Source organism: Haemaphysalis longicornis, unplaced genomic scaffold (genome assembly GCF_048455015.1).
Source record: "Haemaphysalis longicornis isolate Haplotype H1 unplaced genomic scaffold, Haemaphysalis longicornis Haplotype H1 scaffold_1, whole genome shotgun sequence".
In the NCBI taxonomy this organism is placed as follows: Eukaryota; Metazoa; Arthropoda; class Arachnida; order Ixodida; family Ixodidae; genus Haemaphysalis; species Haemaphysalis longicornis.
In genome coordinates this window covers 224871551-224896804 of record NW_027526203.1, presented here as the reverse complement: position 1 = coordinate 224896804, position 25254 = coordinate 224871551, and the positions used below count along the sequence as shown (strand labels likewise).

At 50.7% G+C, this 25254-nt stretch overlaps 1 protein-coding gene across 1 annotated transcript in view; it reads right to left on the bottom strand.

Annotated features, from left to right (window-relative positions):
• Positions 1 to 25254, bottom strand: part of LOC144168483 (uncharacterized) — a 140932-nt gene that overhangs the window by 9777 nt on the left and 105901 nt on the right. The window lies entirely within an intron of this gene.

The following is a 25254-nucleotide window of genomic DNA, read 5'->3' as shown; positions in this document are numbered from 1 at the left end:
TTGATTGAAGCAAAAATTCTTGATTGATGAGGAGGAGAAACATTTAGAAGGAGAGCACGCATTGGCGCATATTCATTGACGAGTTAGTGAGAAGTTTAGGGCAATAGATGTAGGGAAGCCTGCTCCGATAACATCAGTGCCACAGAAGACTGCGGAAAGGGAAATAAGTTTGAGCAACCTTAAAGGAGTACTGACACCAAATTTTGACGCCTAAAAAATGATATAATTGGCTTCATTAGTTTATACAGATGCCTCACAGAAATTTTTTCAGCGATCCGAGGCCGGAATAACATCTACAATCGATTTTGATTGTCCCGGCCGCGAGCTTCCACAAATCGGCAGCACTAGCGAAATCGCTTTCGGCGTGACGAAACATCGGCCGGCGTGTCTGGCCGGTTCAGGGTGACGTCATATAGTCGTTTTCGGAACCGGAAACGATATCCTGCGCTGCTGTTGTCGGTGGTATTCGTTTGGGCAGGAGACGTACGGGTGTAGCTGTGTGAACAATGCTTGTAAACTTTGCGCACTTTGCGTGTTCGACGTCTTTGCTCTTCAGTTCGTGGCCAGCGCATGGTGTGCCCTTGCACTGGTGCCGAAAACTGCGTGGTGCCGGCACCGCGAGGTGCGCGATGTCGACGCGCACCGCGGCGGCGCGGCGGTGCGCGTCGCCGAGCTCGCCCAAGTTGTGCTATGGCAAGCTCGCAGAATGCGAAGTACTGCTCGTGGAAGCCTGTCCGAGCAAATCGACGACGACGCCAAGATGCATTATTTCCCACGCGCGACATGCAGCGCTAAACGTGGACTGAGTTCGTGCGTGGCGGCGGCCGCAAGAACTGTCGCCCAAGCCAGCGGGCTCGGCGTTGCTCGGATCAGCTTGGGTGTTGGGAACTTCAGGCTTAGTATCATGGCGAATATTTGATTGCCGGTATCTGTACAACTGCGAATGACCATCCCTACACAACTTTTCACCACACTATCATCCCCTTTTTCGCATACTGAGCTTTATTTTGGCGATAATTGCCGTTTCAGCGATCGGTGACCAAGACTTATGCCGTGGCCTGTTTTGATTCTAGCGCGCTGGTAGCGCCATCTTTCGGCCGCTCGCCGCACCGCGGTGCCGGTCAGCGTAGGCTTACCATCGGGGCAAATATCTGAACGCCGCTTTTAAATTCAGCGCTGATAACAACCCCTAGCACAATTTTTCACCACACTAACATCTACTTTCTCGCATGTGGAACTTCTTTTTCGCGGCCAGATTGATTATAGGAGTGGCGACAAGCTGTTGCTATCACGGTCTCCGCCGGGTCGAGGCGCAGTGATATTAAAAAAACAGACGACGGCGAAGACATCGCCGGCCTAATCGCCTGGCCAAATAAAGTTGCTCTGTCTGTCGGGTACCGAAATGCAAACTATGCGACGGTCCCCATCCAACTGCTAACAAGGACTGTCCACAATGTTCACGCCCGCCCCCCATCAGACCCCCGACTCGCACTTCTGATCAGACTTCCACAAAAAAAATCGCCCACTTCGACTCTGCCACTGGACAAGGACAACTTCCCGGCTCTACCCAAGACCAACCAGCCAGCGCCCCACCACCACGTGAGCTGGTCAGCTGTTCTTGCCTCCTCTTCCACTGCTCCACCTTTTCCCCCCCATGACAACCCCTCCCCTCCCACCAACCGCCAATCACAGTCAACACAACTGACACTCGAATATGTCTACGCACAGCACATGGAACTCCTGCAGCGGCACAACCGCCTTGCCGAACAGGTTTCTGCCCTCGAAACACACCTCGTACTGAGATTGACCTCAAGTTAAAGGCCGCGGTGTGCACACTTACCAACATCACACACCAAGCAGTAGCCCCTATACACGCCACATTATCCGTACCCAACGAAGAACACGCCACATTATCCGTATCCAACGAAGAACAAGAATCCATGGATGCACAGCCTGTTCCGCACCAACAACCCCAGTCCTCTCCTGCCACACCGATTATCAAAAAAGCCAAGCTCGTATTTCCACCGTCACACACAATCCAACAAACACACACTTCCCAGGGGACAACACCTGGACCATGAAGACACAACCCACCGTCCCGCTGCACATCTTTCAATGGAATTGCCTATCTTTCACAAGCAAGAAACATCAACTAGATCTCTTCCTCGCATCTAATCCTGCAGACGTAGTCGCCCTTCAAGAAACGAATGTCCCGCAACCTAAACTGATTGGCTACCAAACGTTCACAACTGACCCGTACCACCGGACGGCTACTTTTGTACAAGCTCATCTCCCGGTGTTAACTCACATCATTGCCTCTGATACCCCCAACACGTCTGTAGAAATCCTGCCGACAACAACAAATTCAACATCCCTCTTCATTCTCAACGTGTATAGCCCACCTACCCACCAACTCAATGATGTCAACACCCTCATCCAAAAAGCTATTACAGTAGCAAGAGATGCCCCCTTCGTATTACTTGGTGACTTCAACGCTCCACATATGGGATGGGGATACCACCAAAACTCCAAGAAAGGCACGCGCCTACAGAAAGCCATCCACGATCATAGACTTTGTCTCCAAAACGACCTTACTCAACCTACCCGCATCGGAAATAGCGTAACGCGTGACACTATTCCGGACCTCACCCTTACGAAGAACTGCCCGCTAATACAGTGGACGTGCCAAGCCAATCGCTTAGGCAGTGATCATGCCATTATCTCCATCAGTCTAACTTACCAAACTAATCCAATACGAATCGGGCAAGCTCGAATCACCGACTGGCAAAAATTCCGCGAAGATAACGCCCCTCTCCCTTCCCCGCAAGACAATCTCGCCGCATGGATTGATGCACTCGAACAACGGCTGCGGAAGCACACGACAACGATATCATTGACGACGGAACACCCTGTAGCAGACCCACATCTCCTCCACATTTGGGAAGCCAGACAGAGTCTTACTAGGCGGTGGCGTAAACAAAAGCACAATGAACGCTTAAAGCAACGTATTGCTGTCTTAAACCAACAAGCCCAAGATTACTCCAAAATTTTACAGAAACAAAACTGGACATCTTTCTGCAACCAGCTTCAAGGTATACGCTAAGCACGAAGAAAACATGGCACATACTGCGCTCTCTCATCGACAAAGAACAGACGCGCACCGTTACTTCAAACCAGATTCAGCGCCTAGTACAAACCTCAGACTTATCACCTGAGGAACTCCTTCAATCAGTTCGACGGAAGATCTTTGGCCACGAATCCCAATACCCACCATCAAATGATTCCAAGCGATATACTGGAAATGACAATGCAGAGCTAGACTCCCCGTTCACCATTGAAGAACTCCATCAGGTGCTACAAATGTTAAAACGCAACAGTGCCCTTGGACACGATCGAATAACTAACCGACTACTCCGCAATCTCGACGACGAAACCATACAAGCCCTTCTTGACCTTTTCAATCAACATTGGGAATCCGGAACTCTACCTAAACAGTGGAAAAGATCGGATATCATCCTCATACCGAAACCCCACAAATCCCTAGGACTCAACAATTTCCGACCTATCTCTCTTACGTCTTGTGTTGGCAAAATTTTTGAGCACTTGGTTCATATACGTCTAACCAGGCATCTTGAAACAACCGGACAGTATCCCAACACCATGTTTGGCTTTCGTACTGGACTATCCACTCAAGACGTGCTGCTACAACTCAAAGAGCAAGTAATCCAAACCCTTAGCCGCAGCCATCCCAAAATGATCATGACTCTCGATGTGCAGGGGGCATTCGATAACGTTTACCATTCTGCAATTCTGGACAATCTTGCCACTACACACTGCGGCCATCGAACCTTCAACTACGTCAAGGCTTTCCTCCACAACCGAACGGCCACACTTCGACTCGGCCCGCACTCGACCCCCCTTTTTAACATGCCTGCGCGCGGCACACCCCAAGGCTCCGTCATTTCATCCCTCCTATTTAATATTGCTTTACTTCATCTACCCGTAGAGCTCGACCACATCTCGGACCTTCACCATGCTTTCTATGCCGACGGCATCACGTTGTGGACAACTCAAGGGTCAGTCGGAGCCCAACAAGACACTCTACAGCAAGCCATAAACACCATCAATACGTATCTCATACCACGAGGGCTTCGCTGTCAAGCCGAGAAGTCTGCAGTGCTGATGCTTCGCTCGCGCACACGAGGTAGACCTCCTGAACCCCCAGTGAATCCTAATCTGAAAATCCAAAACACTTCTATCCCCCAAGTGCCTACTCTACGTATTCTCGGCGTTCCTTTCCATCACGATGGCTCTGGTGCCGCCCTTATCCCTCAACTGAACAAAACATGAGCCCAGCTTACCCATCTGATAAAACGTGTAAGCCACCAACATGCAGGTCTAAGGGAGAATGAATCCTGCAAGCTCATACAAGCTTTGCTACTTAGCCGCATCACCTATGGGACGCCGTATGTTGCACTCAAACCCGCCGAATTGAGAAAACTTGATATATTAGTACGAAAAGCCTACAAAACGGCCCTTCATCTGCCCACCTTTACGCCCACACAAAAACTCCTCGAATTGGGTACTCACAATACTATTTCGGAGCTTCTTGAAGCACAACGCACGACCCAAATCCATCGCCTTCAACTTACTTCAACAGGACGACACCTGCTCGGTCTTCTGGGACATGACACCCCAAGAGCTCAGGATACGCCCAATCCGATCCCCATTTCTTTGCGTCAACGTATTCACATCGCTCCTATCCCGAGGCACATGCACCCAAGTCACAACAGGGGCAGAAGAATAGCTCGTGTCCGAATGCTACAAAGAAGACTGGAGAGGGATCCACACGTCCGATATACAGATATTGCGTCTACTCACCATGACCGGCGTACCACAATTGTGGCTCCCGACTCTACAGGTACCACCATGACTGCTGCCACGTATCGTGGAATCTCCTCCACTACCGCTGAATCGATCGCAATAGCTCACGCCGCTACCACGCACCGCAGTCGACACCCCCTAACGATTGTTACGGACTCTCTCCAGGCATGCCTACGCTACCGTCGTGGACAAGCTCCCGTCGCAGCTATTCTCCTTCTGCAAAAGCTTCCCCCTCAACTATTCATCATAATAATATGGACCCCTGCTCACACCGGCCTGCTGGGGAATGAAGCAGCCCATGCTGCAGCCCGCGAGATCCACAACCGGGTATCCTCAGCATCCGAATCGGCAGCCACGGAAGACATCACCACCGAACCTATGACCACCACTGAAGCAATTCTCACCCACTATGGGCACCTCCGCTATAAATATCCCCCCCCCGCACCCCTCCCTCACGCACGTCCAAGCATACACCTGGCGACGCCTACAAACAGATACCTATTACAACTGTACATGACTTCACCACATTGCTCCTACGCTCTACCCGAAAACCTGTCAACCATGTAATACCCCACTAGACACGTTCCATCTTGTCATTGAATGCCCGCACTCTCCACCCCTCCCTCCCCGCCTGACCCCCACCCCTTCCCGTGAGCAGTGGGAGAAGTTGCTGACCAGCTCCGACCGTGAAGATCAAGCTATGCTGGTCGACCGGGCGGTGACGGCGGCGTCCTCTCGCGGCCTCCTGGACGTAGGAGGCTCACCACACCCCCTTCCCCCAACCCTTTGCTCTATAATAAACGTTTCTTCATCATCATGTCTGTCGGGTGGCAGCGACTCATCCGAGTGTGACGATTCAGACGACATGTCGACTGCTCGGGCGAGTGCGGACCATGTGCAATCGTAGCAGACGATGCGGCGAACGTCCCTGACGTCACGGGTGAGACCATGACGTCAGACTGGCCCGCTTGCAGGCTGGCCTTCGAACGGCCATTTTCCCGCGCGGCGACCGAATTTGAAACTGGTTGTAATAAACGTGCTATAATTAATTCCGTGTTGGCGGCTGATGGCTTTCGGTTCGATTTTCGTAATTACTGGGCCAATAGGTATTCTTTACAGCATAAAAACTGAAAGCGAGAAATTTAGTGTCAGTACTCCTTTAATTGGAAAAAAGCAGAGCAAAAGGTTTTCCCCCAAACAGCAGTGGGGCCGGACGGAGTACCAATGCAACTGATAAACTTTCTTGGACCTAAAAGTAAGGCATCGTTTATCAAGGCAATAGATAAGGTGATACAAACCAAACAAATACCGGAGGACTGGCTAGAAAGTAGGATGAATTGATTATATAAGGCCGAGGCAACACAGCCAGTATTGATTCATCCAGACCACTAACAGTAACGTCAGTGGTGTATAGATTCATATTGCAGGTAATAAAATCAGAAACTCAAGCATGCATGGAAGAAAATGAAATCCTTGGGGAACTGCAGAATGGACTTAGGCAAGACGAGCGATTGAATGATAATTTGTTTCTGATAACACAATGCATTGAAATTGCGAAAGTTCAGAATAGACCATTATGGATTACGTTCTTGGACATTAAAAAGGCATATATGATAACGTAAACAGAGAACGGCTGTGGGGAATGCTGAAACTACAGGGATTAGATGACCAGTTAATACAGTTCCTTATCGCAATCTATAAGGATAATAGAGTGCACCTGAAACGGGAAAGACACCCGCCGCGGTGGCTCAGTGGCTAAGGCGTTGCGCTGCTGAGCACGAGGTCGCGGGCTCGATTCCTGGCCGCGGCGGTCGCTTTTCTGATGGAGGCGAAAAGCAAAAATGCCCGTGTGTACGAGATTTCGGCACACGTTAAAGATCCCCAGGTGGTCAAAATGAATCCGGAGCCCCCCACTACGGCGCGCCTCATCGTCTGCGTTGCGTCGGCGCGTTAAGCCCTACAAACAAGAACAAACAAACAACGACACGGGAAAGACAAATGCGCCCAGCCGCTCAACACCCATCGGGGACTGAAACAGGGATGCCCTTTGAGCCCAATACTGTTTATGCTTTACATGGCAGGGTTAGAAAAAAAACTCGGAGAAAGTCAATTAGGGTTCAACCTAACGCATATGTTGCAAAGCGAAGTGGTACAACAGCGTATTGCGGGAATGTTATGCGCAGACGACACTGTTCTTGTAGCTGATAACCAGACCGATATATTACGACTCATAAATATTAGCGGTCAGGAAGCCACCGACCTCGGGTTAAATTTTAACGCAGAAAAATCGGGATTAATGGTTTTCAATGACACTAGCACTGACGCAGTGTCAATCCAGCATGGCGAATTACTGAGAGTGAAGGAATATAAATTTCTGGGAGTGTGAATGAACGAAGGGGATTACTTCTTAAGAACTCACGAGGAGCAACTTAAGAGTAAGGGAAAGCGAAACGCAGCTATAATAAAGCATAGAGCTCTGTGGGCGTATAACAAATATGAAGTAGTGAGAGGAATGTGGAAAGGAGTAATGGTTCCGGGTCTCACATTTGCGAATGCAGTGCTCTGCATAAATCAGACGTTCTAGCAGTCCTTGAAGTGAACCAGAGAACGGTAGGCCGTTTGGCCTTAGGCGCGCATGGAAAAACAACTAACGAAGCAGTACAGGGAGATATGGGCTGGGCATCGTTTGAAGTTCGAGAGCGCAGAGTAAAATAGGTTTTGAGGAGAGGCTGAGAGCAATGGATCAACGAAGGTGGACAGCTAAGGTTTTTAGGTACCTATACTTGAAAAGCGTGGACACGCAGTGGCCAAGGAAGACTATAAGGCTAACGATGAAATAAGGAAAGAACAGTGGAGAATCCAAAACAGCCAAGGTAACCAAAACAGAGGAAAGGCAGATTGAAACGAATAAATGGAAAGAAAAAATGGAAGCTAAAACGTCCTTAGAGATGTACAGGGCTGAGAAATTGAACATCAGAAAGGAAAATTTCTACGATAATTCCCAGGGCAGTGCTTTGCTTTTTGAGGCTAGAGCAGGTTTCTCTCGAACAAAGAGCTTTGTGGGGAAGTATACACAAAATGATGGGGTATGCGCGGTCTGCGGAAAAGAAACAGAAACTCTGCGGCACATAGTGTTGGAATGCTAGGGTACCCATCCAAATCTAAATGAGGGAAATATTCGGCTTCCATAAGCCCTAGGATTTAAGGGTAGCACAGAGGGAGTTCACTTCAAGGCCGTCGAGACGACGAAAAAAATATTAGAATGTTGGTGGACGAAAAGCAGAGAGGGGAATGTTGCCTAGGACAGCTATACCACCTGTAACAGGAAAAAATAAGTATTTTGTGCGTAATAAGTTTTTTTGTGCCTGCCCTAAGAGCAGCGCTAGTATTAAACGAAGAGTGTAAAACATAGTATATTTGCTTTTTTTTGGTAAGATGACAATCACCCCGCTACAAAGGGGATACCAAAAGCAATCGTCATCATCGTCGTCGTTCCTAACCTTTTCAGGAAAGAAAAGGTTAGGAATAGTGCCTAGAATATACTGGTTAGGAGAGGCCCTGACGTCATATTTGTGAAGCCGAGTCCCTCCATGACTTGAGCCCACTGAGCCCAGAACTCTATCCCATCATCCTTTCCTGTCTCCGGTTTGATTTGACTAACATGGCGTTGCCCTGCCCTCCCGCTTCGAAGCGAAAACAGCTTCGTCGCTAATTCCTCGGTGCGATGTCATGTTCTAAGCTGTTGATTTCGCCTTCAATTTGCCCATTCTAACCCTCACCTAAAGTTTCAATCGAAAAACGGCCTTCGATTTTGAGATAGAAGGATGATTTTTCAGCTCTTAAAGGGGCGCCCTGACACAAAAATTTTGCATCTTGTTTTTTTTTTGTTGCGATAAGTAGCTAATGACCTACTTATAACCTGTAGAAACCTCATTTGCTTCAGCGTGCGACGGTTGTTTAATTAGAGGCATTTTCAATGCGGCCAGTCGCAGTTTCGGTTTCAGCGAGTGCCGCGAAACGATGGATTTTGTGTGAACAAAGCTGACCACGTGACCGTCGGAGGGATATCACAGAGCAGAGCCGCCGTAGCACTGTCGAATCCGCATCGACGGCAGTTTCTGCGAATGACCCCACGTACTGATCTCGTGAGGCGCTTAATTAAAAAGCGACCGTGGATGTGACGTAGGCGCTGCGAGTGCAAATTCTGCCGCGGCTAAAGAACGACGCGCGACGCTCGAGACGGTGGGTGGCAAGACGCGCGCTGGGACTCCCGCAGCCGGCCGGTCTGCCTACAGGTCCGCCTACAGATGTGTTCGGCTTAGCACTGCGGCGGATATTCGAGTGCCGCTCTCGTAAGCGGTGCAGATGACAATTTTTAATGCAACCCGCCATCGCATCATTAACTCCTTTCTCATGTAAGCCACCATGGTCGGGACTTGGGGACAATTGCGTGCAGCGGTAACAAGCTATCACTCGAGCTACCTGCGCCGGCCTGGGCCACTTCGCGGCCGTGGCTGCCGCCTGCATATAGCCTGCACAACGACTGTGCGGCTAGCTCAGTGGGCTTTTCGTGCCTCCGCGCGTTTTCGCATCCAATGGTAATAAACAGTAATAGAAACAGAGTGCCTGGAATCGCTGTAGAACTTTGGTCGCGGCCAGCTGCCCGATGAGCTGACGAAATCACGGCGCCTCCGCCGCCAACGATCGGGTTGTTCGTTCTCTAGAGCAGAAGCTCCGCCCTCCGGCCCTCCGATTGGAGCGGCGAGCCGGGCGAGCCGGCGAAAAACGCCGGCAGTGCGGAAGCGGCAAACACAAACTCGTGACGTGTTTGGATGTTTTTATTTACACAATATCCTCGGGATGTCGATTGCGCGTGGTCCTCTGCTGGCTGCTCGGTTGCGTTTTGCACACTTTAAAATTGATTTTAAATATGTTCTAGGCTGTATTCGCCGCTGATATCTTGCAGATGATGTATATGTGTTCCCAACAATCTATCTCCGAAGTTATCTCGCCTTCAAAATTTTGTGTCAGTGCCCCTTTAAGCCTGGCAAAGTAGCGTTTGTCGTCGTCATAGCAACAGGCTCGTGGGATGGCGAACGCAGACGACGGGAGCATTGTTTGGGGTCGTACAGCACTGCGGTCTTTGCGCGCTACGTCTCAGCAGCGATAAATTTCACTTCACTTCACAACGAAGAAACACAAAGTGAGCAAAGAACGAACTGTGGCTCTCGCCAACGTTGAGCGAAGGGGATCTTCCCGGCAGGTCGCCGGCGGCGGCAGCGGCTCGCTCTGCCGAAATGGACGCGACGTAAGCGCCGCTGCGGCCGGGGTACGAGTTAAGGCCGACTCCGACGGCGGAGTTTTCAAACTGGCCTAATCTAAAAACGTTTGTCGTAGCGACTGCGCTGGTTTGCAAGCGTAGCGAGGCAGCCACATACCAAGCGCCTTAAAAATTTGTCCGTTCTATTCGCCCAAATTTCGCCGCCGCAGTTGTAAACAAGTAAGCAACATTGTCGAAGGGCTCAAGAAAAATGACGTCACTTCCTCCACACTTTTCGCAATGCATTTGGATGCTAGGGGCCTCTCCTGAGTATTCTTTCCTCCATGTCGTCGCCTTCTTAAAGGAGTACTGACACTAAATTTCTCGCTTTCAGTTTTTATGCTGTAAAGAATACCTATTGGCCCAGTAATTACGAAAATCGAACCGAAAGCCGTCAGCCGCCAACACAGAATTAATTATAGCACCTTTATTGCAACCAGTTTCAAATTCGGTCGCCGCGCGGGAAAATGGCCGTTCGAAGGCCAGCCTGCAAGCGGGCCGGTCTGACGTCACGGTCTCACCCGTGACGTCAGGGACGTTCGCCGCATCGTCTGCTACGATTGCACATGGTCCGCACTCGCCCGAGCAGTCAACATGTCGTCTGAATCGTCACACTCGGATGAGTCGCTGCCACCCAACAGACAGAGCAACTTTATTTGGCCAGGCGATTAGGCCGGCGATGTCTTCGCCGTCGTCCGCTTTTTAATATCACTGCGGCTCGAACCGGCGCAGACCGTGATAGCAACAGCTTGTCGCCACTCTTATAATCAATCTGATCGCGAAAAAGAAGCTCCACATGCGAGAAAGTAGATGTTAGTGTGGTGAAAAATTGTGCTAGGGGTTGTTATCAGCGCTGAATTTAAAAGCGGCGTTCAGATATTTGCCGCGAGGGTAAGCCTACGCTGACCGGCAGCGGAGGTTCGGCGCTCCGGCCCAGCACTGCCGGCACCGCGGTGCGGCGAGCGGCCGAAAGATGGCGCCACCTGCGCGCTAGAATCAAAACAGGCCACGGCAGACGTCTTGGTCACCGATCGCTGAAACGGCAATTATCGCCAAAATAAAGCTCAGTATACGCGAAAAAGGGGATGATAGTGTGGTGAAAAGTTGTGTAAGGGATGGTCATTCGCAGTTGTACAGATACCGGCGATCAAATATTCGCCATGATACTAAGCCTGAAGTTCCCAACACCCAAGCTGATCCGAGCAACGCCGAGCCCGCTGGCTTGGGCGACAGTTCTTGCGGCCGCCGCCTGGCCGCCGCCGCCGCGCGCGCACGAACTCAGTCCACGTTTAGCGCTGCATGTCGTCGCCTGGAAAATAATGCATCTTGGCATCGTCGTCGATTTGCTCGGACAGGCTTCCACGAGCAGTACTTAGCATTCCGCGAGCTTGCCATAGCACAACTTGGGCGAGCTCGGCGACGCGCACCGCCGCGCCGCCGCGGTGCGCGTCGACATCGCGCACCTCGCGGTGCCGGCACTACGCAGTTTTCGGCACCAGTGCAAGGGCACACCATGCGCTGGCCACGAACTGAAGAGCAAAGACGTCGAACACGCAAAGTGCGCAAAGTTTACAAGCATTGTTCACACAGCTACACCCGTACGTCTCCTGCCCAAACGAATACCACCGACAACAGCAGCGCAGGATATCGTTTCCGGTTCCGAAAACGACTATATGACGTCACCCTGAACCGGCCAGACACGCCGGCCGATGTTTCGTCACGCCGAAAGCGATTTCGCTAGTGCTGCCGATTTGTGGAAGCTCGCGGCCGGGACAATCAAAATCGATTTTAGATGTTATTCCGGCCTCGGATCACTGCAAAAATTTCTGTGAGGCATCTGTACAAACTAATGAAGCCAATTATATCATTTTTTAGGCGTCAAAAGTTGGTGTCAGTACTCCTTTAAGTTGTACGCTCTTTTTCGCCGTGACTGCGCTCGACTCCTGCTCCCTCACGCACTTTTGCCTCCCTCGGTGGCACTCGAGGGGCACCGGCACTGGCCCCTCGGCGAGTATATGTGGCATCACTTCAAGGTTAAACTATCACGCACGGCGGAACGCGCTGGACCGGGCCAATATTGATGTCGCCATAAAAAGGGGACCGCCTAAAAAAGGGGACCGCCTTCCAACTTCCGTAGAGGTGACGTCAGGGCCTCTCCTAAGCTTTCTTTGCTCCATGGATTCTGCGGTTCATACATGTGACCGAATGGCTGTCTGAGCTATAGCTGGGATAAGAATGTACGTATTGGTATTTTTTACGATTGGGCTTAATTTGTCCGTTTATGTTTTTTTTTGCTGTTATTTATTCCAGTTCAGATGATTTTGTGTCCTTTATTTATGTTTTTGCTGCGCAAATCAACCACATAAATAGCTCAGATAATGGCTGGCTGTGTTAGCAAGAGTCATTTTGCAAACGTTCCGCAGCATCAAGCTATTTTGAGTGAAAGGAGATTGAAAAAAACTCTGGTTAGATTAGGTCAGATTAGGTTAGGTTAGCTGTAGGGTTTAGGTTAGGTTAGGTTACATCAGGGCCACAGGCAGAAAATTTTTTCGGAGTGAGTTTTGGGGTCAGGGAAGGGATGCTTTTGCCGAAAGAAACACCAAGTCTTGCTTACGCGCTGCCTGGGACAAAAATTCGGAGGAAGTTCGAAACCTGAACGCCCCCACCCCCCTCTGGCTATGCCCCTGGGTTACGTCACATTATGTTGAGACAGCCATTTTAGGTAGGTGATGTTGCGGAACTACCCTCAGACAGACTCTCCCGTGTTAGCAATGCTTTGCATATACTCATGACACATAGCCACAGAAACGAATTCGGAGCGGCGTCTAAAACGGCTATAAATTAATTATGAATAAACAATAAGGAAGAATCAACGATTGAAGCCGATCATCATTCAGACTGAATTAGCCAACAATTTCCATCAATAACTTCTACTGACGTGAAAATTCGCATCACCTTCCTCAACGCCCCCCCCCCCCCCCCTACCCACACACCTAAACTGTTCCAGCTGGATCACGTGGACTCAAGGTCATCTCACTGTCCCAGGAACGAGACCGCCCATGTCCTGGCTCGAGAGCTCTTCCCGCTCCGTGGCGATCCTACGGAAGACCCTGCCGTTATATCCTATGGAGGACCCTTCCGGAGACCCAAAACCGGTTTTTCGGAGCCGATGCTGCCGGAAACGAGCGAGAGCACTTGCACTCGATGATGGGATACATACAAAGAAATCACACAACACTACCTACCAGGGAAGAGACATTACCCTCCAGCACACAAGCAACTCCCGAGAGAGCAGGAGGCACTCTTTGGTGCCCTCGTAGCGAACAGTTTCCACTCCCCAAGTCATATTTTCGCTGCGGTTCACTCCCGCATGCAGTTCGGATTCTGCGAGGCCCCCTGGACACTTTCACGTGGCAGGCGGCTGCGACCGAACCACACTCCCACCCGGAACCCCTGTCTTACCCACGAGCTTTGGAGGAGAGCCTTGGCCAGCTGCATCGATTGTCGAAAACCAGCGTCGGCTGGTCGAACGACGCGGCCCGTGCTCAATTGAGGTACCCTCGACTGGAGGAAGCCACGCTGAAGTTCCATATTGTTTCAAATAAAGGCCTTTATTTTGCCTCCAGAACATTTTTTCTTATGAAGAGTGAGAAGTATCGCATAGAATGAAGAGGCAAAAAGAGGGCTTGGAACAGTGTCTGCTGGAATGGGCCATTACACAGAACCAGGACCGTACTGGTACAGAATGTAGCGCTGAAGCTGCTTCGGCAGAGGCAGTTGTTCCACTCCCTTCGGCATGGCTCGGCGCCTGGACAGAGCGGCTCGGAGGGTGAGCCTGCAGAGGTGCTGCAAGCTCCCTTTCTCGCGCAGTAGCGTTTGATGTTCGGAAGGGGGCGCTAGGGCCTTGGCAAAGGTGTAGCAGGCCTCGCGCAACTCCGCGTCATGACGAGGCACCACGAGGGCGGCCAGCTGGTGGCAGCGAACAGCGTCTGCCGGTATGTCCCCGCTGCGTCTGAAGTGGGTCAGCGTTTCATACACCTTAAGCAAGGGGTGCACGCGGTGGGGCTCTTCGCAGCGGCACGTGTCTTCGGGTCTCACCTCGGCCCCGTAGCTCAGCAGGGTGCTCAGCATCTGCGCGTTGTTGAGGTATATGGCGGCGTACAGCGGGCGCATGAGGCAGTGACACAGGCGCAGGTTGACGCTGGGAAACTCCGCCGGGCCGTCCATACTGCGCGGAAGAGCTGCCGTGGTGGCGCGGGACAGCACGGCTTCGAAAGTACGCGGGTACGCCAGGTTGCACAGTTTCGGCCGCAGGTGGTTCTTGCAGAGCACGTCCACGACGAGGTCCTCGCTCCTGCTCGCGGTGATCATGCACAGCTCGCCCATGCAGGCAGCGCAAGAAAGGATCAGGTCGAGACTGCGCTGCGTAACGCGGCCCTCGTGGGTGTTGCCGGTACAGGTCAGGTAGACCCACATGCCGTCGTGAGGTGTTGAGGCAGCCGATTAGCTGTCGAGTCCGGGTTAATCGAGAGGAAGATTTTCAGGTCTACCTGGCAGGTATGGCATTCGGACGACATGTTGAACTACGTAGTCTAGGAGGGCGAGAGACGAAAAGGGCTGCGGACGACTGCAAGGCCGACCGCCACGTCTACTGCCCGCGTTTGCTGCAGCGCTAGGTACGAGCACGGTGATGGTGGTGATAATGATGATGTGGGTGCCCTCGATCTGTCACGATGTCAGTGGGACGGTGGTTTTCTTTTCTACAATAATAGAAAAATATCACATTCCCTAGAGTTAATTTGCTAACTTGCGTATAGCAACTGAACTGAGAGCGTAAGTTCATCCGGGTGCAAAGATAGAAAACACTGGGTTCAAGTGTCGCATGCTCACCAATCGCCTACTGGAGTGAAGCTGCTTTTAAGTGCAATGCACTTCTTAAGCGACACTGAACCTGCGTCCACCGGTGATGTCCGCGCACGTGGAGGTGGGCGCGCGCAGCCTGGCCGCTGACATGGCACATACCCACGTGGGGGATTGGCCAGGAATCTCCTCGTCTTCCTTGGCAACGGGGGGAGATGGGCGCGCGCTGCCTGGCCGCTGACATGGCACATACCCACGTGGGGGATTGGCCAAGAATCGGGCGTGAGAAGGGCTAATGCACCTGCTTAAAGGAGTACTGACACGAAATTTCAAAGCTGAGATCCGCTCTAGCAATCATGTACAACGACAACACAAATAGGTGTCTGTGAATAAATGCATCTTTCTGTCTTTGTAGTTGTGTGTGTGTGTGTGATCTCTCTTTCGCGAACATTACCGAACCGCGCAAATTCAACTCGTGCATTCGCACTTTCACATTCTTCCCCTCGGGGAAATGCGGGGAATTTTTTTCCAGCGTACGCCGGTATTGCCTCCCCCCGCGAGCCATCGGCTCCACACCCGGCCACGTACCCCTCGCATGATCAAGTGGACCGGCGCCGCCGCGTGCGGAACCGAGGAACGGGCGCGCCTCAGCGTTCTTCGTTAGACGCTGATCAGCGGACAACATTCTTTTTCTGAGGGGGCCCATTTGTGCGCCTAAATAATACCTGTGCTACACGACAACCTTAAATTGACAATTGAACGCTGGCCCACAAGTTCTCCCTATGTATTTACAATGGGGCACCCGATAGACAATTGGTTCAACGGCCTTCGTAACGGCCGTGTAGCACAGCCAGCTATGTAGCACAGTAGCTATTCCCCGTTGTCCACGTGACAGTAGGAAGACGACAAAGACGAACCATGATGGTCAAACCTGCGCGCGTCCTTGCTTACAGCCTTTCATCTCACTGCCTATAGTCTTCATCGCCTTCACTTTTCGTTTTATTTTTACAACGACGATGGATTGCGCTATGTTTTGACCAAGTTTGTGCGCGTCTATATATATCGGTTTACGTTCACAAAGAATCGCCCGTCTCGTTCCAGAGCAGTGTTGCGGAATTGGAAGCTCCATTCTAGTCCAATTCCATTCCGAGGAATTACACCTCGCCGCCATTTTCTTCTTTTCAATTCTGCAGAATGCTAAAATTTTGCCCATTCCAACTCCTGGAATGGCCAGGAAGCCCAATTCCATTCCCGTAATTCTTCAACGTCGAAACTACCTCCTAATAGCTGTATCGAGTTACGTATGAATGCAACATAAGAGAGTTATAGCAGATCGGAAAAACGGTTCCGGTACGGTAACGTCTACCGTCTGGACACCACCGCGCATGCGCAGAACCCTACCGTATACCGGAGCGACTTGGCCGCGTGGTACCGAGACATACCGTGTCCGTCGTTCGAAAGCGGGCGGCCGCTTTGGAAGAGTTTAGGATACGTAGGATTGGCTCACGCCTAGTCGAACGGATTGTAAATATGAGATCGTTTAAGAAAAATGAGGTTGCAACAAGTGAAATCCACGCGATTCTGACAGCTCAAGCAGCAAGCGAAACACGGTCCCGGCCCAACTGCCGTGGCTTGTGTCGTCGAACGACGCATGTCCGATAGCTTCTTTTAGGTTAAATAAAGGCGATACGCCTACATAACTAGTATTAACAGCAACATGGGGCCCGTCTACAAATCGGCGAGTGAGGAACAGGCGGTATAGGCCTCCTGCGCTGGAGTTTTGGCGACATGCAGCGCCCCTAGCGGCCGACGCCTCTGGGTAGTACAAAAGCAGACGACTTTCGCCGCCTTCCATGTGTTTTCAATTACAAGCCAGAGTGAGAAGTTGGTTGTGGCGCTTTGTGGCGTGCTTAAATGACTGCCTACTGTATGAAATAGCCCTTAAAGTAGTTGCAGAGGCTAAACAAAATAATATCCGCTAAAAGAAGCCGATTTGTCGGCTTTCTCTTGAGCGAGCTGTCGCGGTGGTCGCGGCGTGGGGCAGTATCGCCAGGTCGGGTGGTTGAGCCGTTTCACGACAGTTAGTTTTTTCTTCTTGCGTGCGGTCGACAAAGGAAAGTTCACGAGTAGCATAAACACGGTGCGCTGCTCATCCTATATCCTGAGGTAACTGCAAAAGGTTGCTTCAGCGGGAGCATGCAAGCGAACGCAAGAATTGCGCAGCCGACTCAGCTGACACTGCTGGCCTGGCACCGCCTTTGAAACGAGTGGAAATTTTGTTTCGTATTTCGCAAACTAAATGATTCTTGCGTAAAGTTTTACACCGCACGATTTACCAACGGCAGGGTACATGTATACTAGCGACTAGGTGGGGCAATAGCGCCAAATAAACAAATTAAGCGCTATCAAAGGACGCAAAACATGCACCAAATCACACGCCCGCTGCCTGCAGAGATGTGTACTGCTATAACATCACATAACACAGCATAACATAACACAGCCGCATACACGGCGCGGGGCTCCGAATATTTACATACGATCATCACTGACTGTGTTGGTTATCTTCGTCGCTAACAATCTGAACGCCGACACGCCAGTTTTGTCCTCAAATGGAGTTAGACAGCGAGACAAGAACAGAAAATTGGTCGCTTCCAGTTGAATTGTCCCCCATCTTCACACTTCGCCAGATTATTGTCAAACATAATTGGCGATTCACTGAATTTTTTCGCTTTGCATTCACAGCCCTCCTCCCCATCCCACCCGATTTGCCGTCCAGCCCTCCACCGTGTCGGCTGCATGCAACTCGGCCCTACACTTCAAAACGTTGCTGACCCTCATTCCAGCCTATTAAGTGCGAACTGGGAATATATGATGCAAAAGAGTAATTAAGTAAAGTGAGCGCAAACAAGTGAAGCGAGCGGCCTCTCGGTTCGCCCGACCACTTTGTTTTACGGCCACTAATTTCGGAATCGCAAAACAAATTTCACGCTTCTTACGCTCGCTGAATTTTGTCACTGAGACACGCAACGAAACGGCAAGATATAACGCTAAACCATGTATTCGTAACGGCGACGCAAACGAGCGCTGTTTAATGAAAGTGCACGCATACTGCGCAGGTACGCAAAAGAGTGGCGCACCGCAGCAGGCGAGCCAGCGGTCCGCCGGACTCGCTGGCTTTTTAAAGCGCGATCATCGCCGATTGCGTCACTCTTCTTTTTTGATCGGCTGAGTATTAGTTTAAACTAGAAGGTTCACTTCACATTTCACTTCATACGACCATCGATCGGTGAACCTGCGAGTAGCAGACGCCGTCACGGTCCCGGCACTTTCGTCGGCGCTGTAAACGTGTTTAGAGCTGCAAAGCTATTCCCCCTAATGCCAAGTTGATCGCTGAAATAGATCAGACGCGTCGGGGATGAACTGGTTACCACGTCACAAAATAATCGGGAGCGTCGAGCTCATTTTGCTTCTGTCAACACGGGATCCTATGGGACCCGCGCAGCTTTGTACTACCCGGAAGTACTGCCCGGAAGCCGCTTGCGCAGCGCCCCCTGGGCAGCGCAGGAGGCCTATCTGTGCGAGGGACTCTCAAATAAAACAAAAACTGGAAACAGCCAGCCGTATGTACTGAGCTTGACCTACTGGCGCCATCTATTGAAATGGCGTAGAGTTAAAATGCCGCTCCATGTTCACGCAGTCGCAGTTCGAATCTCCGTAGGGGCGTTGTATTTTTTTTTCTAATACTGTCTTTAGCGCTTTTGAGAACTGAAAACTAATATTTCAGCACAGAAAGCGCCACAGACTCACGAAAGATTGACAAACGACGTACAACACAAGTCGCTCCCAGTCCCGGTAGCATGGCCGGTAGTTACGGTCTGCTATAACTCTAAGAACGAGCCTTCCCGGTACGGTCCCGTAGCGGCTACCGTGTACCGTACCGGAACCGTTTTTCCGATCTGCTATAACTCTCTATAGAGGTGACGACATCAGACGCGTTGAGAACTGCTCAAATATGCCTACACATCACCAATGTCGAGAGATAGATAGATAGATAGATAGATAGATAGAGAGAGAGAGAGAGAGAGAGAGAGAGAGAGAGAGAGAGAGAGAGAGAGAGAGAGAGAGAGAGAGAGAGAGAGGGGGGGAAAATCGCTTTATTTCCCAAGCAAGTTGACTAGGAACGCATGGTCGCCGGCCGAAGGCTGGCGGCGACAGTTGCGGCTTGGTCAACCAGAAGTAGCTGCAGCCCGGTGCGAGCTTCCCAGCGCGTACTCCCACTGCTCGATGCTGGAGATGGGGGGAGTGGGTTAAGAGGACAGGCCCTCCTACACGCATCCCCCGATCTGTCCGCCAGGCGGCTGCTTTGAAATGGCGTGAGTGCGAAGGTATACCTCCGGTTCCTTCACCGCGAGAGACTAAAACGCATCGCTCCTACCCACGGCTTCATGGACTTACCCTTCACCCGACCCCAAGAATATTTACCAACAAGGTGCTCGCCAACACGGCCACTACCCTACGGAGAATACATTGCTGTCTGCTTGTTTCGTTTTGCACAGCCTGTCACGTCTTATTTGGCTGTGCGCTTCGCGTATCGCCACACCAGCGTCATTAGCTAACTCGCAGGCACGTCATCCACACCTTTCTAACATCTACATTCACTCGTAAAACTTAGCTTTGCAGTACACTGAGCACAATTGCTATTGTGACAGCGCAAGTGACACTATCCAGAGCTCCAGGTTGCGCCAAAATTGAACAGACTGCGAAATAATGTCTGAGCAGTTTTTTTTTCTTTTTCATGGACGATAGTTATGTGCTGAAAAGTGAACTGTAGTCATCTTATTCAGCACCCCGTTGTATGTGAGACATTTATTGGTTTTAGTGGTGGTTGTACATAGTTCATTTGTCGCTTTCATTGTCATTTCCCATACCTCCCATATTCATTCCTTTCTCTTTCTGTCCCCAGTACCCTCCCCCCAGAGGGAGGTAGCAGGCCCAAGATCAATTTCTCAGGCCGACCTCTTCTCTTTTTCAATAAACGTTTACTCTCTCTCTCTCTCTCTCTCTCTCTCTCTCTCTCTCTCTCTCTCTCTCTCAAGGGACACTATGGTAGCGTCACGAAACCGTGGTTTGTCATTTACCGCACAAAAGTAGCCACCTCTTACACATTAACCTCATTTAGCTCGTTTGCATCACCTTAGCACTACCTGTTCAATACAGGAAATCACTTAAGACTGCTCTTGTTACCCGGACACAAGCCGGTACATTTTTCTGCGTGTGTCCCTGAGCATCGCCTCGTGTATTTTTCAGTGCCAAACGCCCGAGCGGTCAACCAAGCCGTTTCCTTCTACTCCGGCTGCTCTCCCTCAATTGCTAGCTTTCCTAGCGCTTTAGTCACGTGACCAGTTAGTCTCGGGGTGACGAGTGGTGGAAAGGGGCAACGCGGGCGACACGCGCTCCGCTGCGGCGCTGAGTTTTCTACCGTTGACCAGAGCGCCGCTACTTCGACAATCTCAAACATCGGTTGCCTTGGCAACTAGGCACGAGCCGCTCTCGGGTGATCCCGGTTAAGCTTGGGGCCCCACCTTATAGGCTCCGTGCAGTCAAGTTTGCCGAGCGAGCGCAGCGCCATCTACCGCGCCTCCGCGCAACACTGGGTAGGCCGAGCCTCACCGTCATGGCCAGCCGCCTGCTTTACCCACTGTGCCCGCGACCTTGCAAAGGCGTCTATAAAGTGGTTATGTGCGCTATAAGTGGCTTTAGTTTGTGGGATACGCTGCAATGGCAGGATGGAGTGTTATCGACCGAGAGAGAGAGAAAAGAAGCAAAGCGCAGAAGGAAAGCTACCGCCTTCGCTGCCCTGAATCGTCCGAGTTGGGAAGGCTCGTCACAGCCTCACAGGCGGCACATGTCTCCGTGAATTTTTTAGAAAATACAACGGCGATGACTACCAAGCAGGTTACATGCTGCTGTCAAAGTAAAGTATATCGGTTTGCCAGCTGTTAATAGTCGTAAGCTTACAATAAATTGGTTGGTTTCTCTGCATCGTGCATGCGTCTTCCGCGGCGTTTATAATGAAAATTCATGCGGCACGTAACACTCAGCCGTATTTTAATTGTAAGAGAACTAATTGATGACTGCAACATCTCACCCCTTTTCTGGAAAAAATATGATTGTTTTTAAACAAAGTAGCGCCATTTGTTTGAAAATAAGCTGTCAAAAAGTCGAAATACCTACGTCAGTACAAGATATAAAAGCAATGCATGTGGGATTTTTGCACTGCAAATAAATGCTGTTCAATAAAACAAAGTCGTTTTAACGGGGCTCACAACAGCAACATCAGAGAACAATAAAAAATAAACGGAGTTTATGATTATTCTAATATTTGGAGGCCCTGCGTACCCCGTAAAAAGGAAGAGGTAGTCTTAAATCGTTCACGGGAATTTCCTGGCGGGCTTGCAGCGAAACCCGTGTACGTTGTGAATGTATTCACGGAAAAGGAGACGGAAGGCACAGAGGTTGAGTCTTCCTTTCGCTCATGAGGCGATACTGCTTGACCTCGTACGCGGAGCAAGAAGACGTGCTCGCTCCGTGATATCGGGGTGGGATGAACTGGCACCAGCGGAAACGAACTGTCAGGGGCGGGGAGCAGGACGCATTCTGGGAATGTTTGGCGATAATTCAAGCCATGAAATTGAAAATCGTCGTCAGGTTCGTTTCCCTGCCACAACGGCCGCTTTTCCGATAAAGGCGAAAAGCGAAAACGCCAGTGTGTTCGAGATTCCGGAAACGTGAAAGATCCCCAGGTAGTCAAAATTAATCCCGATCCCTCCACTACGGCGCGCCTCATAGCCTGTCTGGCGTCGGCGGGTTGAACCGCACAATAAATCAATCGAAAATCACCGCCAGTTCGTTCGCAGTTCTCGACGCTTCGCACCCGCCTGATACACATTGGAGCCCGCGTATTTAAGGTAATTATACTTGCTTTGAAGTCAATGCTCTAGCACGTAGCGCAGCGTACAGACCGCACTACACCCAAACAATCGATCCTGTGAGACGGAGCACCGTACTCGCAAAACCACGGTGGTCCGATTTCAAGAATACAAACAAAACGGCTTCTCTCCAATGCTGTGAACAGCTAATTAATTTGTGCTTTCTAGCTGAAACACAAATTCACTGAAAAAAAACAATGTGGAAACGTGAAAACGTGCGCACGAAATGCTCCACCTGGTTCTGGCTATGCGGGGAAGTCAATATCGCTTGACCCCTTCCTCCGTACGCGTATACAGTCAACAGTTCAGTCCTTCAGTCTATTCCTAGCCCGGTGCGGCAGAATTACTGCCGTGTGTGAGTTAATATAAAAGTTAAAAATTGCGTATTCTACATTTCATCCGGTGCCGCCAATCAGGAGCGCAACCGAAACACGAGCACGCTGGCGAGCGGCGGCCGACTCAGTATTTTTCTTTCTCCCCGATGGCGGCGCTGGGTGTCGCGGCTCAGTGTCGCCGGGGTCGCCCTCTGTTCACTGCACGGCGCCTATGACGTGTGCGAAACAGGCATCCCACGCACTCCCTTGTGAAGCAGGCAATGCGTTTGGCGTTGAAAAAATACAGGAGGCGATGCACTGAAGCTCCTGCAATGCTGTATGAGCCCTCATCGAACGGTTTCGGAGCAAACTGTAGCGATAGGTTTTTTGTGTACATTAATTTGGTTTGTACCCCGGCGCACAATGAGGGGCTCACAGGTAACCCGCGGCTTCCTCGGGCGCACATGCACAGAACAGGAAAGTATCGTCAAGCAAAGATCCCCAGCCATCAACACCTTCAATAAAATGAACCCTCCGTTTGACGACGACGATGTTGAACGCGAAGCTTTGTCGTGATGATTTCTTTGGTAGGCCAACCCAACGATGCGAGTATGTGCTACTCTCGAAATACGCACCAATTTTCTAGAACACCCACAGCACCTTTCAGGCGTGCACTCTGTAGGCCTAATGTTTGGGTATGGGCTGTACGGCGTGAATCGGTACCTGCTGCTTGGCCTTCAGTGGGCAATATTTTGAGTGGGTGCCGGTTTGAGGTGTCAAACCCCAAGATGTGACGTTAGGCCTAACGCCCTAAACTCCAACAAGGGGAGGCCTAAGGTTTTGTGGCTAGCAACGCCGTTCTTCTCGTGACGGATTCTTTGCTTCTCGTCTGCGTTTTCCGAGCCGCTTCGACCATGTCGAAATAGAGCAGTCGGATAGATGCCGGCTTCATTACGCGAGGCACCCGGGTTTGATTTCGGCCACGGAAAGGGATTTGTTTTCTTTCACTTCAGCCACGATCATTCATGCATCATCGACAGAGAAAGTTAGTTTTCCTGCAGGGCGTATTGGCGTACAATGGCATCAGTGAAGGCACTAAAGCTTCGCCTCAATAATCCCCCTACGTGTTTCCCCACAGGCCTACAACACATCCCTAGAAAATAAGTTTTGCAAAAAAATTCGTGCCTTTTCACTCTGTGAAGAAGGATGACCTGCGTAGCTGGGTGCTGTCCAAGGACCACATGACCAAAACACGTTTGTTTGTAATTTGCAATTTAGCATACTTTCTAGCAAATTTGCTGAATGGAACTTGGAGGGACTCGAGCTTTAGTCTGACAGACAAACATGGAGCTGTCTGTTCCACTCCCGCGTCGTTGGCATCTCACTGTTTGCGTAATTGATTTATTGATTATGGGGTTTAACGCGCCGACGCTACTCAGGTGATGAGGCACACCGTAGTGGAAGGTTCCAGATTATTTTGACCACCTGGGGATCTTCAACGTGCTCCGAAATTTCGAACACACGAGCGTTTTTTACTGTTTGTGTAACACACAAACCCAATCCACTCGACCACTGAAGGACACCGGACAGGTGACATTGGGCCGTCTGACGTTCCCGCTTAAACCTCCCGCCAGCACAACGGACTCTTCATCGCCGGTAGACATATACTGTTCATCGACATATACTGCTTCCCCGTAATACGATATGCGCAAACTCTGCTGGTTCCATAGCCAGCCTGGTTGTATAGATCCCAGCTGAAGATAGGCACAGCTCGTCTAAAAATCCAACCCACTCCACTCCACGCAAAATGTGCCTAATTCATTCTCGTTCCAATCTTTCAAGCGATGTGGCTATTCCATTCCCATTCCATTCCGGGGTCGCGAAAAGTGGAATGAATCTGGAGTGATTCCAATTCCGGAGTGGTAACTCCGCAACACTGCTCCAGAGCTGGTATAAAATGCTACATCGCTCTCAATGAAATTAGGTATCTTGGTAAAAATAATAGTAAAATTGTCCGCTAAGACGGCTGTATCATTATGCCGAGTTTCATCTACTTGTCATAATTAGTTCACAATGTAGTCTTTAACGTTACAAAATTCCTTCCTGCTTGCTGTCAATGAATGGCCGCGTAATTAGAACACTAACTTTTTTTCCTGAGCGCACCGCTGCTCGGTTCACGCTCAAACTTCACACGAAGGTCACATTTTGTGGTCTATTTTGTTTGACACCGGGAACAACGATGCTACTTACTTGTTCAATCTGAAAAGAAATAAAAACGAATATAGCCTATGGGAATATTGGACGTGCAAACCAATGCAATCTGATCTTAAAACGACGGTGCCTTCTGGGGTATGCAGATCAAAACGCACGGTGGAGATTCACGGCAGGAAGGATCCAACTAAGTAGCAGACGATCAGAAAATCTCTTTCTTCCGTAGTTTATGATGATCACCAATAATTGCACAACAATTGACACCCATCATAATAAAATATTCCCATGGTTCATTGTTGTCAATAAACGTTGGATTTGTTTCCTCACCTGCTTTCACATTTTCTGGTCGTCTGCTACTTTATTTGGCTCTAGAATAGGGGAGTGTCTCGAGCAGGCGGAGGCGGCGGTGCTTTCGGCGCGCCGTGTGCTGTCGACGGCCGCTAGTGGCGCTGGTGCAGAATCTTGCAGCCGATCAGCAGCCGATCGCCCGGCCCAAATTCGTTACACGGGGCGACGCGCGGACAGCGGGGCCGATTCACGCCTCGTCCAAACCAGACCAAACCGCCCGCGGCGTACAGGCTGAAACCAGCTAAAACATGCATCGCCGCAGAGTCGCCTCTCCTTTTGCGTCGCGGCGGCTCGGCCGAATCCTGCATCGGGTGAACGACCGGCAACC